The sequence below is a fragment of the Anabrus simplex genome, chromosome 1, assembly GCF_040414725.1.
Source record: "Anabrus simplex isolate iqAnaSimp1 chromosome 1, ASM4041472v1, whole genome shotgun sequence".
NCBI classification, from domain to species: Eukaryota; Metazoa; Arthropoda; class Insecta; order Orthoptera; family Tettigoniidae; genus Anabrus; species Anabrus simplex.
Window position 1 is genome coordinate 699,153,724 of NC_090265.1, and position 18,810 is coordinate 699,172,533.

Sequence of the window (18,810 nt, forward strand, 5' to 3'; positions counted from 1 at the left end):
ACAGGCGAAAATATAGCTGCAAGCAGTGATAGGTTCACAGAAAAGGCAAGAAAGATCAAACACATGATAACATTTGTTCTGAATTGTTTATTAGTATATATGGTTACAAAAAAATGTGCAATATGGTCTCCGAACCCAGTAACATGCTGCATCCGTAACACGACATGGTCGATAGTTGCCTGCAGCATATCAGTTGAAGACAGAGACCAGATATCTCCCTGATAGACACGAGCCTTTAAATATCCCCACAACCAGAATTCACATTGTTTTAGATCGGGGGATACTGAGGTCATGCATCTGAAAAATGTCCAGAGATGATATGGTCATTACTAAAAGTTTCTTGCAGCAAATCCTTCATGTGACGAGCAATATATAATTTTTCTCCATCTTGGATGAAAATAACGGTGTGATCACAGTTGCGTTCTTGCAAAGCTGGAATCACATGTTGCACAAGGAGGTCCTATAACGTGCAGACGTCACTTTACCCCTCATAGACCCACGAGGGTACATCTCAAGGAAAAATGGACCAGGAACGAAGGATCTTGTGAAACCACACCAGTCAGGTAAGCTGAATGAAATGATTTTTCTGCAACAACCAAAGAAACAACACATGCAGTTCCACCAGGAAAGCGTTTTGATATCAAAGCTACGTATAATTGCACTTTCTGACTGCTTATTGGGTTATATTGTCTCCCGGTGAAAAGACTTTCAACTCATAATTTTGTGGCATGATTTGTGTGCCCATTTTTTAGTTAGCATATCTACAAATTTCACACTCCTACGATCACTACAGCTCGTCGTTTACCACGCTAAGCACAGTCATTTTAATAGTGGAAATCCGGTATGTTCTCCCAACATGATCAATCCCATAGATTATGCAAAGCCATATGTTGTAGTTGAATGATAAATGAATGCTCTAATCCATGTGTCACAAAATTTGACAGAATGTGGAAGGGGTATGCATTAGTTCTTCACACCCTTGCCATTGATTTGGTAATAAAATGGTACTCTTTGGGTTCTGAAAATGAACTAAATGTTCGAATCCTATCCTGTACAGATTTTTTCTGTGGTAGAGTGCCATTTCTCTATGTGTAGAATATGAGGCCATTTCAACTTTTTATTACATGTTTTTGTCTGCAGATATTATATGATCACAACATTTTAACCTATTATTCATGATGAATTGCTATTTTAAATGTAAACTAATGATAGATATTTGCTTAGTCGATCAATGTATTATAATATTTCACTTAGATTCTGACATTTTCCACCTCTTTACTATGCAGGCTGCTCGTGTCGTTCTTTACCCCAAATTGCTTTGGGCTCTTGAATTGGACACCAATCTTTTTTACATATTGGATAATTGCATAATATGGCTTAAACTGATCCAAGGAGTGGATTCCATGCCTGTGGGGTAAACACCAAAGCAGAAAAAGAAGGCTCCAGAATTAAATCGTATGGTGTCATGTCCACAGGACTAAAGGGCATCAGTATTATGTCAGAAAATGAGAACATTTAAGTTATTTGTCTCTAGATATACCTTTTCTTGCAGAGTTACGCTTAGGTAGTTTCTGTATTCTTCGGCGTACAAGTATGAGTACGAGGATGTTTCGACCATTGGTTTATTTCCAGTGTGTATCATCAGATGAATTTTGAGATTCGACCAGAGGTGCACACATGTGGTTTCTTCGCAGAATGCGTAAGCATATGCCTGCAAACATCAGACGCCTGACGAAAGACCTTGTCACATTTTCTATATGCATATACAGAGTGTTTAAAAATGGACTTTACAGTTTGACAGCTCATAGTTATTTATTCATTTCAGTTACAGGCATCGTTTTGGTGTCAAACTGACTGCAAATAGATCAAGTTTTGACTCGCGTGGTACGCTAGTACAAAATCGTGCCACTCCAAGCGTTAGCGGCAGTTGCAGCAAAGATGGCTGCCTTCACCTGTCCCGAGCGCGCTCGCTGTGTGTTTTGATTTGAAGAGTCGAAGTCGGTGACAACTGTGCAACGTAATTTTCGTACAAAGTATGTTAAAGATCTTCCCAGTAGGCCTACTATTTATGAGTGGCATAAGTGCTTTATTGAAAATGGATGTTCGGTAAGCCATAAGAAATCCTCAGGTCGTCCACGTACGTCTGACGATGTCATAGAGCAAGTGCGACAACGTTTTGAGCACAGTCCTCGAAAATCGACACAGCGTGCTTCTCGAGAGCTGGGCTTCGACATACGACTATTTGGCGTGTGTTGAGGAAACAGTTACATCTTAAACCATACAAGTTCACAATGGCACAGCAACTAAAAGACAGATAAGATTGCTCGTAACGACTTTTACGTGGACATGTTACATCGGTTGGAAGAAGATGAACATTTCATTGGAAAGATTATCTTTAGCAATGAGGCAACTTTTCACTTAAGTGGTAAAGTTAATAGACACAACTGTAGGATCTGGGGCAGTGAAGATGCAGTGAAAGTGCTAGAACATGAACGTGATAGCCCAAAATTGAACGTGTTTTGTGCATTGAGCAAGAGCAAAGTTTACGGGCCTTTCTTCTTCAGTGAGAAAACTATCAACAGAATAGTGTACTTAGATATGCTGGAAAACTTTTAAATCCCACAGATTGATGCTGATGACCAAGAACTCAGCATACACTTCATGCAAGATGGCGCACCGCCACACTTCCTCTCCGACGTCAGGGATTTCCTGAATGTACGCTTTCCGGGAAAGTAGATTGGACGAGGTGCACCAATTGCATGGCCCCCACGATCACCAGACCTGACACCTCTTGACTTTTTATTGTGGGGATTCGTCAAGGATACAGTGTTTGTTCCACCCTTGCCGGCTTTTCTACCGGAACTCAGACGTAGAATCTGCATCAAAATTGAACCGAGTCACGCCTGATATGATGCAGCGAGTTTGGCAAGAAATCCACTTCAGATGGGGTGTGTGCCCCATGACCGATGGAGTTCACATTCAACCTGTTTAGGTAACTTGATCTATTGTCAGTCAAGATGACACCAAAACCATTTCTGTAAGTAAAATGTATAAATAACTTTGAGCTGTCAAAGTTGTAAAGTCCTTTTTTGAAACTCCCTGTAGTTTTTCCCCTGTGTGAGTGAGAATATGGATTTTCAGGTTTGATGCAATGGGAATTCCTTGCCACAGAAATCACAGACACACATATTCCGCGGCGAATCTCATATCACTTTATTCTATTTTTTAAAAAGGTACGACTTTTTGGTTTACATGAAATTAGGATGATGCTGACAACTAGAACCATCATCCATTCCTTCACAGCTGCAAGATTTATCTTCCTTGACAGTCAAACGGGGCACACCTGTCTTATGTAACACATAATACATACATACATACATACATACATACATACATACATATCTTTATTGCCCACCCTAGTATAGACCATCGGCTTACAGGCAATAAAGGCAGAACGAAACAGAAAACAAACGAACAATAGCTACTACATCTCTCTTAAAACTACTTAACTACATTAACTACCTCTACATCTACTCAGTATCATCCTACACGTACGCGAATAGCCAGCACACATGCAAGACGCTACCGCACTACTAACTACCCTAAACCCAACCCCTACCTACCACCTAAAAGAATTAGACTGGTCGCTGCGTCGGGCCTGGTATGGAACAGACGCCCACCAATCCGTCGACAGCAGCCACCAGCCTCGCCACGTGAGAACTGATATCACATCTCACCGACACTCGCTGACACTGTGTTCCTTCCCTACTATGGGTGACATGCCACCTTGGCTGAAACCAGACCCAACAGGTGGCCTGCCATACACTTCCGCTATGTACGTCACACATACTCTTGTCCATTGTCAGCGCACTGCCTTCCCTCTCCTTTTTCTTCCCGTTCAGACATGCTCAAGCCTAACTTCTTTGGGATGGGTCAAGTCCCCACCCCTCCCTCTCCCTTGATACGTCACCCTCTCCTCTCTCACACTACCCCCTGCTCACTACATCTCACCTTATTAAACTTAAGTCTTAAACATACTACTCCCGCATGTAACATATAATATTGCCTTAAACGGGACTGTTTTGAAAATGTTCTTACAGAAATAACATCTCCAGATGAATTCTTCAAGCACCGGCAAGTGATGCATATTACTCTAGTCCACAACCGTAAGACTTCTCTCTGTTGGTGCGACGTAAATCAACTTGCAAAAAGCATTAAGGAGACGGCATATTCCTCTATGAAACACTTCAAGTTAATAAACACACTAACAGCATAAATGTGTTGGCTGGTGAGACTGCACTACAGAAAAGTACACACTCTGTGATACACACACTAGGCTAAAGTGGCCCCTCTTGTGTGCAACGTGCAATCCCTCCATGCAGCATAGGAACTTCTCCTAACTAGAGCAATGAAAGTAAACAAGAATGTTTCTGCAGATCACCACAGCAACGATTTTTGAAATGGGAAATGCGCTATTTTATAACCATACAAATGCATACTTACTCTACACCCTGTGGTTGGGGGACACAGACGAATAATACACCCACGGTATCCCCTGCCTGTCGTGAGATGTGACTAAAAGAGGCGACCAAGGGGTGCTGAATTTTGATCCATGAGATTACCTTGATTAGTACTATCAAGTGAGGAACACCATGAGTTAACTTTTCTTGTGATTATTACCTTTGCGAGAAATACCATGAGTCTATGTGTGGATCACTATGAGTTTACCGTACCTGTGTATAGTATCCGCCACTATGACGGAGGCTCCCCTTTTCCCAGGTTCGGTTAGAACACCACAAGGAGATAAAAAGATGCTATTCTCACTGGGGTGCTTCGGCATCTGGTTGTAGACATTATATGTCTGTTTTGAGGAACAACTCTGGTCTGAGCATTGCTTGTGATTAGTCCTACTATATGAGCGACACCATGGGTCTGCGTTGTCTGTGATTAGTACCCACTATGTGAGAAACACCACGGTATAGTATGGGTCTCTGTGATTAGTACCACTATGTGAGGAACACCATGGGTTTGCGTTGCCTGTGAGTGACGCCATTATGTGTGAAACACCACAAGTCTGCATTACCTGTGTGTAGTACCACAACGTGAGGAACACCGTGAGTCTATGTCTATGTGATTAGTACCGCTGCACGAGAAATATCATGGTTCTACTGTACTAGCAATTTATTTATTATTTATCGTATGGCATATACATACAGAAACAGGAAAGCAAGTGCATTATACTTTAATTTCCAAAGTTGTTATCCATTCTAGAGCCTCTGTATTGGCCTCCAGAAAATCAAACTAATCTCCAGGGTAGGCTCTTCTGCTACACTCCTTTACAATGTGTTCGATGGTTAGAAAAGAAGCACCACAGTCACACTTGGGGGATTGTATCTTTCCCCCATTTATACGCGGACGCCGCACATACTCCATGGCCGCATCGAATCCTATTTAGGATGGTCCAAGTTCTTCTTGGGAGATCAAACCTCGAATTAAGTGGGAAGAAAGGCCAGAGATGTTCACCCGTTTCTTGAGATCCATTCTTCCTTCCATTGGGCATAGGGGTTAAAAATGTCTTCTGTGAGCTTCTGAGCGAACTTAAACTGACGGATGTCTAGACGTCTAAACCTTCCTCTGAAGGTCAGGAATATTGGAGTAGTTGTACAAGTCAGGGTTCCCATTTACCTTGGAGTATTCTTTCAACAGTGCTTGTGCTCTACGGAATTAAGGAGGCATGATGTTGCTCAAGACATGAAGCCAGTGGGTAGAAGTTGATCTAATTACGCCTGAAATTATCCTCATTATGTTGTTGAGCTGAGTGTGCACAAGTTTCACACGGCAGCTGTTGATACACACAGGAGCATTGCTTGTGATTAGTGCCACTATGTGAGCGACACCATGGGTCTGCGTTGCCTGTGAATAGTACCTACCATGTGAGAAACACCACGGGATAGTATGAGTACCTGTGATCAGTACCAGTATGTGAGGAACACCATGGGTTTGCGTTACCCGTGAATAGTAACACAACGTGAGGATCATTGGCTGCTGAACCTATCTTCTAAAGATCTCCCAGCAAATATGCAAACTGTACGATGTACTAGCGATAAGTACCCGTTATGAGGGACCGTTGACCTGGATTTGTAAAAGTGGAAGACGTTTTCTTTTCAGTTTTGAACCATTTGGCATATAATCTTAAAGTTTTCCAGTCTGTCAAAACTACTAAACGGTTAAGAAAATACTATAAAATACCTGGACAATAAAACATTTCATAATATGCCTTCACTTTAAAATAAGCAAAATTTGACCCACATTCAATGTACATTCTACACCGATTGCTTTTACAGAGTGCCTCAATATTCAGGGATGTGTCAGGAACGAATTTGAGATAGAACAAGCATCATCAATTCAGGCTTGTGCAGTCCCTCGGTCAGTATATACCATTCTTTTAACTTAGTTTCTGGAAAGATAGGGTTATTGCAGGTCGGATCCTCTCATTGTTTTAAGTTCATCATCGTTCATCGTCGTCTTTTTGAATTCTAGTCAGAGGAATAAACATCTATACTTACTCTAAAGGAGTTCTGCTCATGTCAGCATTCTGGCAAAAAAGCAAGAAGATTATTTCCAGTAATTTTGAATTATTGTAGGGTAAACAGTATAATAATTGGCCACCTTACAGTTATTAGCTCATACTGATTTAAAGTTCAATTACAAGGCAGTTGTAGCATTTAAAGTCTGATTTTTGTCACCAGATGGCAGACCTATCCTTTATTCTCCATGAGCATGGAACTTTTTCCCTCCATTATCTGCGAGAGTTCAAAATGGTGGCACTCAACTGGCACAATGTTTAATATTGCGATATTTCTTGTGAATTTCTTTAGCGTCAGGACTTATTTGAAATGTCTCTGATAGTGTTTTGATACTGTCCTACACTCCAGGCAAGGTTACTGAGGTGAGTTAATAACCAATGAGTTAATGTGATAATTTATAAGAATCATTGCAGTGTGCACCATTCACGTGGGTGGCCAATAACTGTAACTGAAAAAATTGCATTACATAGCTATTGGCCACCCCGGCCAATAGCTGTGTTTTGGGAGTCTATAAAAATCGTACTTTTTATGCGGTAGACAAGCTCCTTATATGATCAGAATATCAATATTCCTTGGTTTTTGTAATAAAAGCAACCTATACAGTTAATGGCTACCTGGCCAATAACTGTTTTGGGTGTGGTCCATTACTGTAACAATTTTTGATTGGTACATTGTAGGTAATTTTAAAAATGCCTAAACTTCCAAAATACGATCCTGCTGCTATGGAAGCAGCAATAGCGGAAATACACAATGATCCTGATAAATCTCTGAGAGCCGTGGCGAAAAATTATGGCCTACCGCGAACCAGTCTACAATTTAAATTGAAAAACCCTGCTCACAAAGATTCTTTTGGTCCATCACCAGTTCTCACAAAGAAAGAAGAGGATACTTTAGTCAGGTTAGCCTAAGATGATTCAAAATGTGTAACATGAAGTAGAGAGATACATAGTTTGCATTATTGTGATGGTTCCTAACAATGAAAAGGAAATTTAATATTTCTAGGTGTATTCTCGAAATGGCAAAGGAAGGTTTTCCGAGAAAGAGAGAAGACATAATTTCCAGCGTACAGAATTTTTTGACATTAAATCCACGGCCGAACCCTTTCAGGAACAACCGCCCGGGTGAAGGCTGGCTGAAGGTAATAATATATTCGTAGAACTTTTGATTAGTATCCATGTAACTGTAAATTCTTCTGAAAATATTGAGTTCTCTTTCTTGTTTATAGGATTTCCTGCGTCGTCATCCTCAAATAACAGAGCGAACAAGTGAGTCAGTAACAGCAGCAAGTTCACGTGTCTCGGAAAGTGATATTAGGAAGTGGTTTTCCGATGTAAAGGAGTATATTAAAGAGTAAAATCTTGAAGATGCTATGAAAGACCCATCTAGAGTTTTCAACGGAGATGAAACAGGTTTCCAAATATGTCCCTCAACGGGTCGAGTGCTAGTGAAGAAGGGAGCAAAAAATGTATATTCGGTACAGGAGGGACCTTCTAAGGAGAACGTAACTGTTATGTTCACCTTTTCGGACAGTGGGCAAACATGTTGCCCAATGATTGTTTATCCCTATAAAAGAATTCCTGAAAAGATTTCAGAATCTGTTCCCAAGGAATGGGGAATCGCTCGAAGCGACAGTGGGTGGATGACTTCCGAGGTATTTTTTGAATATATAGCAAATGTGTTTCACCCCTTTCTTGTGTCTGAAGGTATAACACTGCCAGTAGTATTGTTTGTTGACGGACATAAATCACACCTTACTTATCAATTAAGTGTCTTGTGCCGTGATTTACAGATTGAAATAATAGCACTGTATCCAAATGCTACCCGCATCTTACAACCTGCAGATGTTGCTGTGTTTCGGCCCCTGAAAGTATGCTGGCGAAAGGCAGTGCATGATTGGTATTCTAATCATCCAGGTGAGGTTCTAAACAAATTGTCATTTGCTCCTCTGTTGAAGAAGGTAGTTGAGTCTGCTGCCAAACCTGAAACCCTGGCGAAAGGTTTTGAAGTATGTGGTATTTGTCCTTTAAATCCTGATGCAGTGGATTACTCCAAATGTCTGGGGAAATCTAATGTGACAACGGTCCCGAAGGAGCAGGGACAGATTCCCTGCAATGATGAAAATATCTCAAATGTAGTTATGAATTATTACACTTTTCAGCATTGTAGGAGCTAAGAAATTTGAAACATTTAAGAAGAGCGAAGAATTTTCACTCTTTGTTCCGAATATGGAAATATTTCAAGAAAGAGAAAAACTTCAGGCGAATGTCAGGCGCTGAATCAAGCAGCGCAGTAAGTGGCATGATTCAGTGTAACAGCCACTCATCCAATATGAAGGATATTGATTGCCAGTCCACTAGTGGGACTCCTGAGAGGAACGGGGCAGTAAATATCATTAGCAATGTGACCCCAAATAATGCCTCACAGAACAGCCAAATAAGAGCAGAAACTAGCAATATCTCCAGCAAGAGAATGTACACAGAAGAGGAGGAAAAGGGTTCAACCAGCACGACTACCTCAGTAATCAAAACAGCCCGATTAGACACATATGGAGGAATTTCTTGTTTGGCCTGAAACTCCTAAGCGTAATGGAAAGAAGATCACAGACAGACAGCCATTTGCTGTGAAATCAAAAAAATATCAAGACATGTTTCAGAAGAAGCGCCTTGCTAAACTTGCCGCAGAGGAAGAGAAAGAACAACGAAAAAGGAAACGTGCAGAACTGAAAGGAGAAAAGGAATGCAAGGAACACGACAGATGCACAATTAAAAGGAAATTATTTGGGAAAGGTGGAAATGAAGTATCGTGTTGCATCTGCCATGGCAAAGTCAAAAATGGGAAGGAAATACGTTGTGACGATTGCCGCAGTTCATTTCACGAAAAATGTGTACCTAACAACCACAAAAATCATATTCCCCTGGCTGAGGACGAGGATGGGTTCCTTTGCCATTTCTGCTACAATGTGAAATCAGCCAGTGAAATTGAAGATTTCACTGACAATAGTGTGCATGGTGATGATGATGATGATGATGATCATGATGAAGTTGGTGAACTATATAACCTAGTAAAACGTAGAATTTACGACTGTGTTCCAAGAAAAGTATGATACACTGTTATATAGGAGTTTCTAGATTGTTCAATAAACCCAAGATACAACGTCACCGGTAGAAGTATGGAGTGGCCAATTACTGTACCACATGTGGAGAATTACTGTCAGAAGTGGCCAATAACTATACAATTTTACAAACTTATAAATAATTTAATGTATAAATTTGTAACATTATTTTATCACAAGAGTCTTAGACCTTCTTGTATTAGAAATAAATAACTATGCCAAAAATATGTTTAAAAAATTATTTACTGCCATTCATGAATTATATTGAATAACAAACTTCAAGTTATCCTTAAGTGGCCAATAACTGTATGGTTTACCCTACGTGTTTTCAAATCATAATATAGACAGTAGTGAGAAAATTATTCTCTTGGGGTTAGTTACAAGTAAACAAGCCTTATTTTTCATTCTTGCACACAATTAATTTTCCAGTTCGTAACATAAGATCCCCAATTTATAAGTTTAGGATTGATTTTCTAAATTGATTTTTAAAATATAAATTCAATGAAAAAATATCTGAAAGATACTTCTTGTCATGAAAAAATATCTGAAAGATACTTCTTGCCAATAACCTCAGTTTTCAATATTTTAATAATAGCGTATATAACAGCAAATTATACCATAATCCAAAAAATAATTTGTTAAAGTGGAAGTCGTTTTCTTTCCAGTTTTGACCCATTTAATATAAAGCCTTAAAGCTTTCCAGTCTGTCAAAACTAACGAAGGGTCAAGAATATACTATAAAAACCTGGAAAATAAAACATTTATTAAATAACAGTATAGGTCGTTATGTTAACCTGAGGAATATTTGACACCACATTTAATGTACATTTTACAACAATTACTTTTACAAGGTGCCTCAAGAGGAATGGTCAATATTCAGCGATATGACAGGAACGATCATTTGAAGCAAAAAAAATAATCATATGGACACATGACCTATTTGAAATGGTTTCAGAGATAAAACACATTTAACGTACATTTGTTTTTGAGCTAGTGGCGCGCACGTATGTGTCTTACCCACCCAACTTCTTTGACAGTTTATTCTTTACCAATTTAATTGCGGTAACAATAGTTTTGTGAGATTTTGATTCAGTGCTGTACAATAAAACTTTCACCATAAAAACAATATTACACATGCATCACAATTAAATAAAAGTTCAGCGCGATTATACTATTAAAATATTTAAGTATTTGACTACACACTAAGGAACTGACACTAAAGAGACTTGCATACGGACGAATACGCGTGGCAAGCGGGTGAATCATCATGACCTTCGCAAAAAATATACCCTGCTACCCTTCCTTACAGCACATGCAAAGTGTCCGCTACTTGGTGTGGCGCTATACAAATCGGTTATCTGGCACGAACGATATTTTGTGCGTATTTCCGTTAATAATGTTGTTAATAAAATTAAAGAAAAAAGGAAAAAATCAGCTGATAAGACAAAAGGACTTGCACAAATAGTTTCAGCTGGCTAAAGTGAAATAAGATGTAGTATTTTCTTCACAAAGTGGGGGCAACTGCCCTCCCTCCCCCCCCCCAATAATCGCCCCTACTGCTTGGGAGCGTTGGTTGGCGACTACGAGGCCCTTAGCTGAGTACTGGCATTGCTTCCACTTACTTGTATCAGGCTCCTCACCTTCATCTATCCTATCCGACCTCCCTTGGTCAACTCTTTTTCTTTTCAGACCCCGACGCTGTTAGGTATCGAAACCTAGGGAGTCTCTCATTTTCGTGCCCTTCGTGGCCCTTGTCTTCCTTTGGCCGATACCTTCATTTTTCGAAGTGTCGGATCCCTTCCATTTTTCCTCTATGATTAGTGTTATATAGAGGATGCTTGCCTTGTTGTACTTACTCTTAAAACAATCATCACCGCCACCACCACCACCACCCTTCTATTTTTTCTCTGTGATTAGTGTAAAATAGAGGATGGTCGCCCAGTTGTACTTCCTCTTACCAACACCCCAGGGGATCTGAACTATGAAGCGTGAGATAGCGACCACGGGGCTCTTAGCTGAGTCCTCCCCCTGTAGGTGGGGGCGGTAGAATAACACACACGGTATACCCTGCCTGTCCTAAGAAGCGACAAAAGGGGCCTCATTGTCTCTGAATTTTGGAGCGTGGGTAGGCGACCACGGCGGGCCCAACTGAGTCTAGGCATTGCTTCCACTTACTTGTGCCAATGTACTCACTTTCATCTATCCTATCTGACTTCTCTTGGCAACTCTTGTTCTTTTCCGACCCCGACGGTATTAGGTTTGGGAGGGATAGGGAAGCTTTCATTTTCACGCCCTTCTTGGCTCTTGTCTTCCTTTGGACGATACCTTCATTTTTCGAAGAGTCGGATCCCTTACATTTTTTCTCCGATTACTGGTATATAGAGGATGATTGCCTAGTTGTCCTTGTTCTTAAAGAAATAATCACCACCACAACCTGGGCCCTACAATATGGTTTTCGATTTTCAGCTGCGAAAACCTCAGTTGTACAATTCTGTCGACGATGGGTTGTATATCCTGAACCAGAGCTCCGTTTGCGAAACAGTGTCTTACCAGTGGTAGACACCTGCAGACTCCTGGAACTGCATTTTGATAAGAGACTAACATGGCAGCCCCACATCCGTCAGTTGAAAGTTGCCTGCTTGAAGAGACTTAATATCCTTAAGTTTCTCAGTGGCACTTCGTGGGGATTGACAGTGCGGTGCTGCTACGATTTTGCACGGCAACGGTCCTCTCCCGAATTGACTAATGAAGTGCGGCTTATGGCTCAGCATGAAAATCTACACTGAAACTTTTGGGCAGTTTTCACCATAGTGGAGTAAGGCTGGCAACGGGAGCTTTCCGTACTAGCCCTATTCCCAGCCTACTCGCTGAAGCGGGAGTTCCACCTTTACGGATAAGGAGGCAGCAGTTTCTGCTCACGTACGCTGCCAAAATTCGTGAAATGGAGCTACATCCATGCTATCAATGCATCTTTAGCACCCAATACCACCAGAGGTACAAAAACCGACGAAAGCCACACGGCCGGGTCGGTTTCGAATTGATAGCTTGTGTCGTGATCTGAAAATGGATATCGGTGGTTGTCTTGAACAAACCTTCAGCGAGGTACCTCCGTGGTTGGTTCCGCGGCCGAATATCCGTCTAGATCTACTCTCTGGACCCAAGCTGAACACGGATACCTCCGTTTATCCGAGGTATTTCCAAGACTTCGTTCACCAATATCCGGCCGCGACGCATATCTTCACGGATGGTTCTAAAATCGGAGATAATGTTGGTTGCTCTTTCGTCACCGATATGAGCACGAAGGTCTCGCTTCCTAAAGTATGTAGCGTGTACTCTGCGGAGTTTTACGCCTTCTTAGAGGCCCTGCAGTATGCACTACGTGATGAAAGAAGCCACATTCTTATTGTATCGACTCGTTAAGCTCTCTGCAGTCTATTGAAGCCTGTTCCTCGCAACACCCTCTGGTGCAGCTGATTCATGACCTTCTAGCCAGGTTAGGTGATGCTGGCACCATAATCACTTTAGCGTGGCTTCCAAGCCACGTCGGGATTGCGGGAAACGAACGTGTGGATGACCAGTCAATGTACCTGCTAAGGATATCTGTTCTCAGGTACTTTGAAGCATCTTGGCGTCCTGGGAATCGGAGTGGCTAGATATCCGAACTCCCAGCAATCTGAGAGCAATTAAGAAGACACCGTGTAATGGTCCCCTTTTCGGCCTTCACGGAGGGAGGCCATAGTATTGTGTAGGCTGAAGATAGGTCATTTACGATCTACGCACTCTTATCTCCTAAAGAGGGAAGAACTCCCCTGTGTTCTTGTGGTGCCGACTACCCCGTGGCCCACATCCTCCCAGAGTGCACTGATCTCTCTGGCCTAAGACGGATCCTCGGCATGCAGGAAACACTCGAACGCATACTAGCCGATGACGCGACTACTTCTGATCTCGTCATCCTCTTTATGTGCGAAAGTGGACTAATCAGGGGTATATAAATTACATGTGTACTGTTACTCAGGAAACGCATTTTCCCTTTTGATTCGTTAGTAATTTTTCGGCCTAAATAAATTATTTTTGTTTTATTTGGTACTGCGGTTTTAAATTCTTTTATCGAATAAATAATTTGTATTTAACTGATTTTAAATGCATTTTCCACTAATAATTATGTTCAGAGAGGAAGATTACCTCCTTGTACTTGCTCTTAAAACAAAAATTCACCACCACCACCACCTGTCTCAATGAACATATGTCTCTCATCTGCTCTCGAAATTGGTGGGATGTAAACTTCGTTCCCCTGTCTGTTAAAATTGTACTGGGCTTTCCAATTTCAGGTAACACTTTATGGATTAGGCATCGCAGAATTTGTACCGTATTTGCCCGTTCTATTGGCTATAGAGAAAAATATTTTGAGAAGACAAATATTATGACCACTATGTATTTCCGTTCTTTTCTTGCAGTAGGTAACTTACCGAAAACATCAATTGCGTACATTTATTTTTATTTTGACGGTAAAACTGCAATAATTTGATGGCTATTAATATAATTATTGTACTTCACTCTCTTCCCCTCTAGGGACACCATGACATTGACGTCGGTGTGGGGCTTGTGTGCTTGTTACACATGCTGGATTTGCCTCGGTGTAGGGCCAGACTAACAACGTATTCACCGAGTTGCCTAAGAGCTGTCTGTGCTCTTTATTCTTCATCACTATTTCTACCCTTCTAGTCTCGCCTTCTTAAATTTCATTCCTCTTCCTGTCTCGCCACCCTCTCTGCCTCCAGTAGAATAGGTTAGTACGGAGGTTGTATCCTCCCCGAATCACAAGTTTTGGCGAGGTGATGCATGTTTACAGGGTGAGTAGTTCCTAGCGACCCCCTCCAGATACCGGGCGCCCTCTGGCGTATATAGCCTTGCCTTCGGTACACCTCCTTGGCTCTTCCGAAGGTCGACATATTTCCGGAGTACTCGTTTGACCAAAAAAAAAAAAAAAAAAATGAACCTCTTCCTTCTACTCCTTCCTTTTCAAAGGGTGGCACCCTTCAAAAAACGGCGTGAAAATGGACAAGGAACACAAGCGGTATACTCCAGTTCCAGTGGATTATGTAAGTGACGACCGTCTTCCTATATTCCTGGCTGCTTCCAGGGTCGATGGTAAGAGTTTTCTACATGAATGTCCTTTCATTATCAGCAATTCCATCGAATAAAATTTTGTTGGGGAAGTTGACGAGATGCGCAAACTCCACGATGGATCCGTACTTTAAAAGACATCTACTTAAAGCAAAGTTATTAGGAAAGGTATAGGTGAAAATCAAGAAGCACGAAAGCCTTAACTCCCGCAAGGGAGTTATATTCCACACGGATTTGGTTAAGTCTTCCGATGATACCTAGCACGTTGGGGTGTAACCGACGTGAAGAGGTTGAAGAGGCGTGTGGGTGATAAGCTACTCGATACGGGTGCTTTCAAATTTACCTTTGACCGTACCGTACCTGAACAGACAAGAGTGGAAATGTATCGTCTGACTGTTCGTCCATATATTACGGCACCAATGAGGTGCTATAACTGTCAAAAGTTTGACCACACCTCATTGCGATGTACAGGTTCGACGACCTGCAAAATGTGTGGGAAGTGCGAGCATGCTGCTGTTGACTGCACACCACCACCTGTGTACGTGAACTGCCCGGGTGTGCATGCTCCAATCTCCAAGGAGTGCCTTACATTCAAGCAGGGGAAAAGATCCAGGAGAACAAAACGCTGGAAAAGCTATCTTATCCAGACGCCCGGAGGAAGTTCAAGACAATGGCTGGTCCGGAGTTCTCCATCTCCTTCGCTGAAAAGGCCACAAGCGTGCGAATCACTCCACAGAGTTTTGTACAGAACAATAGTATTGAAAACGCATCAATAAGTCAAAGCCAGCAACAAAAGATAATCGCCAAAGAAACTGGAGGTTTAACAGGACATGGACCGAAAAGTGTGCTATTGCCGACGTTTCTTGGGAAGGCTGTTTCCCACGAACGCTCGGCTGCGAAGTCCTCTCCCATGAGGGCGGGGGGAAGACTTCCCCAAATAGGACTGGAATGTCCAACCCTCTTTCCAATGCACAGCTTACAAAGGAGGAGAAAATAAAGCCACAGAGCTCCCTTAAAAATTTGGACAAGAAGCCTCCTCCAACTACATCGGGGGTCACAGGATACCCGAAAAAATCCGGCAAGCCATCTGCCTGCTCTCCTCCGAAAAATACAGAAACAGTGGGCAAGAACGGAGGCCCCGATGCCCTCTTGTTCGATCACTTTTTCCCATGAAGGAGGCCCACTGTTCCCGAGCAATAAGATAACCGTCCGCGGAGGGTCCAATCAACGCGCCGGCTTCTTCTGAGGAGGCAATAGCGACTGAAACACTCATTGTCGTGGATGGTGATCGTGACAAAATAGGTTCCGACAAAAACGGCGGAATCTGGCAGGTAAAGAACTCACGAAGGGCAAGAAATTGCTCTGAATTCGAGGCTTACCTATCCCCACAATGGCACTATTGAAGTGGAACTGCAGTAGTTATCACTGTCGCCTGGCTGATTTACGTCAATTGATATCCGTTTACGCGGCCTCCATAGTCTGTCTACAGGACCTGGACACGACACGACTATGAGAGGTTATCGTCTTTATTCCCAACAGAGAGTAGGTTTGGATGGCGCGGCAACTGGGGTCCTTTGTACCCCTGTTTCCTCTGATATCATCAGCGAAGAAGTACCGCTCCGTACTCAGCTTGATGCTCCCCCTGTGGGTGGGGGTGGTGGAATAACACCCACGGTATCCCTTGCCTGTCGTAAAAGGCGACTAAAAGGGGCCCCAGGGGCTCTGAACTTTGGAGCGTGGGTTGGCGACCACGGGGCCCTCAGCTGAGTCCTGGCATTGCTTCCACTTACTTGTGCCAGGCTCCTCACTTTCATCTATCCTATCCGACCTCCCTTGATCAACTCTTGTTCTTTTCTGACCCCGACGCTATTAGGTTTGCGAGGGCTAGGGAGTCTTTCATTTTCACGCCCTTTGTGGCCCTTGTCTTCCTTTGTCCGATATCTTCATTTTTCGAAGGGTCGGTCCCTTCCATATTTTCTCTCTGATTAGTGTTATATAGAGGATGGTTGCCTAGTTGTACTTCCTCTTAAAACAATAATCACCACCACCACCGCAGAGGAAGCATATTCTTTCCTCGTCTGGTACTCGTCACCGTAAACAGGTCCCATGGTGGACGGATGAAATTGCAGCAGCCATACGTGATCGTCGACGGGCTTTTAAGCATTATCGTCGGAATCCTACGATGGCTAATCATATCACATTTAAGCGTCTGCGCGCGCATGCCCGTTTTTTATTCGGGGAAGTAAGAAAGCTACGTGGGGAAAGTATGTGTCATCCAGCACGGCATATAATCCGTCATCACAAGTGTGGACAAAACTCCGCCGTATAGTCGGAGTACAGAATGTGCCCTCAGTACCCGGAATCTCCATTACATTAGATATAGTTACGATTCATTCAGTCATTGCAGACCTCATCGCGTCACATTTCGCAGATGCGTCCAGCTCTAGGAGATACGACTCTGCATTTCTTCCAATTAAGCGCGAAGCAGAGGCACACCATTTCTATTTTGCCTCTAGTGCCTCGCATCCCTTCAATGTGACTTTCACGGAGTGGAAGTTGCGGAGTGCACTCGCGCTATGCAGAGATACGGCTACTGAAGCGGAAAAAATCCATAATCAAATTTTAAAACTTTCGAGTGACAGATGTCTCAAGGATATCCTTACCCTATTCAACAGAATATGGAGTGAGGGTGTGAATCCATGTCAATGGCGTGAGGGAATTGTGATACCAATCACTATGCCAGGTAAAGATCCAAATGTTTTGGATGGTTATACACCAATATGCCTTAAAATCGCCTTTGTAAGTTATTTGAAAGGACGGTTAACCGGCGTCTTGTGTTGGCCATAGAAAAGGGGGTCACTTGTCCAACTACCAGTGTGGTTTTCACTCTCATCGGTCTTCCGCTGATCATCTGGTCAGACTGGAGAGCGTCATTCAGGGGTACTTTCCCCGGAAGGAACACCTAGTCGCCGTATTTTTGACCTGGAGAAAGCTTACGACACTACCCGGCGATACGGGAATCTCTCCACACTACACCAGTGGGGATTTCGGGGAAATTTGCCAACTTTTGTTGAGAACTTCACGTCAGTCCGTCTCCTTCGAGTCCGAGTAGGGAATGCATTTTCTCAATATTACGTTCAGGAAAATGGAGTACCTCAGGGATCGGAACGGAGCGTCACGCTGTTCGCAATCGCCATTAACAGCATAGTTGCCGCTGCTGGGCCCGCAGTCGTTCCATCGCTGTATGTAGACAACTTAGCTCTACATTACAACTCCGGAAGGGTGGCGTTTGCTGAGAGACAACTACAGCAACATGTTAACCGAGTCCAGAGATGGGCCCTTCAATATGGTTTTCGATTTTCAGCAGCGAAAATATCAGTTGTACACTTCTGTCGACGTCGGCCTGTACATCCCGAACCAGAGCTCCGCTTGCGAAACAGTGTCTTACCAGTGGTTGACACCTGCAGATTCCTGGGTCCCTATCTTGATAAGAGACATACGTGGCAGCCCCACATCCGTCAGTTGAAGGTTGCCTACATGAAGAGACTTAACATGCTTAAGTTTCTCAGCGGCACTTCGTGGGGGCTGACCGTGCGGTACTGCTGCGATTTTACACGGCTACGGTCCTCTCCCGGATTGACTATGGAAGTGCGGCTTATTGCTGAGCATCAAATTCTACGCTGAGCCTTTTAGATAGTATTCACCATAGTGGAGTAAGGCTGGCAACGGGTGCTTTCCGTACTGGCCCCATTCCAAGCCTACTCGCCGAAGCGGGAGTTCCACCTTTACGGATAAGGATGCAGCAGTTGCTTCTAACGTACGCTGCCAAATTCGTGAAATGTCGCTACAGCATCCTTTTGGGAGGGTGGGGGTGGTAAATAACACCCACGGCATCCCCTGCATTTCGTTAGAGGCGACTAAATCTGGCCCCAGGTGCTCTGTACTTTGATCGTGAGTTGGCGACCACGGGGCCGTTATCTGATTCCT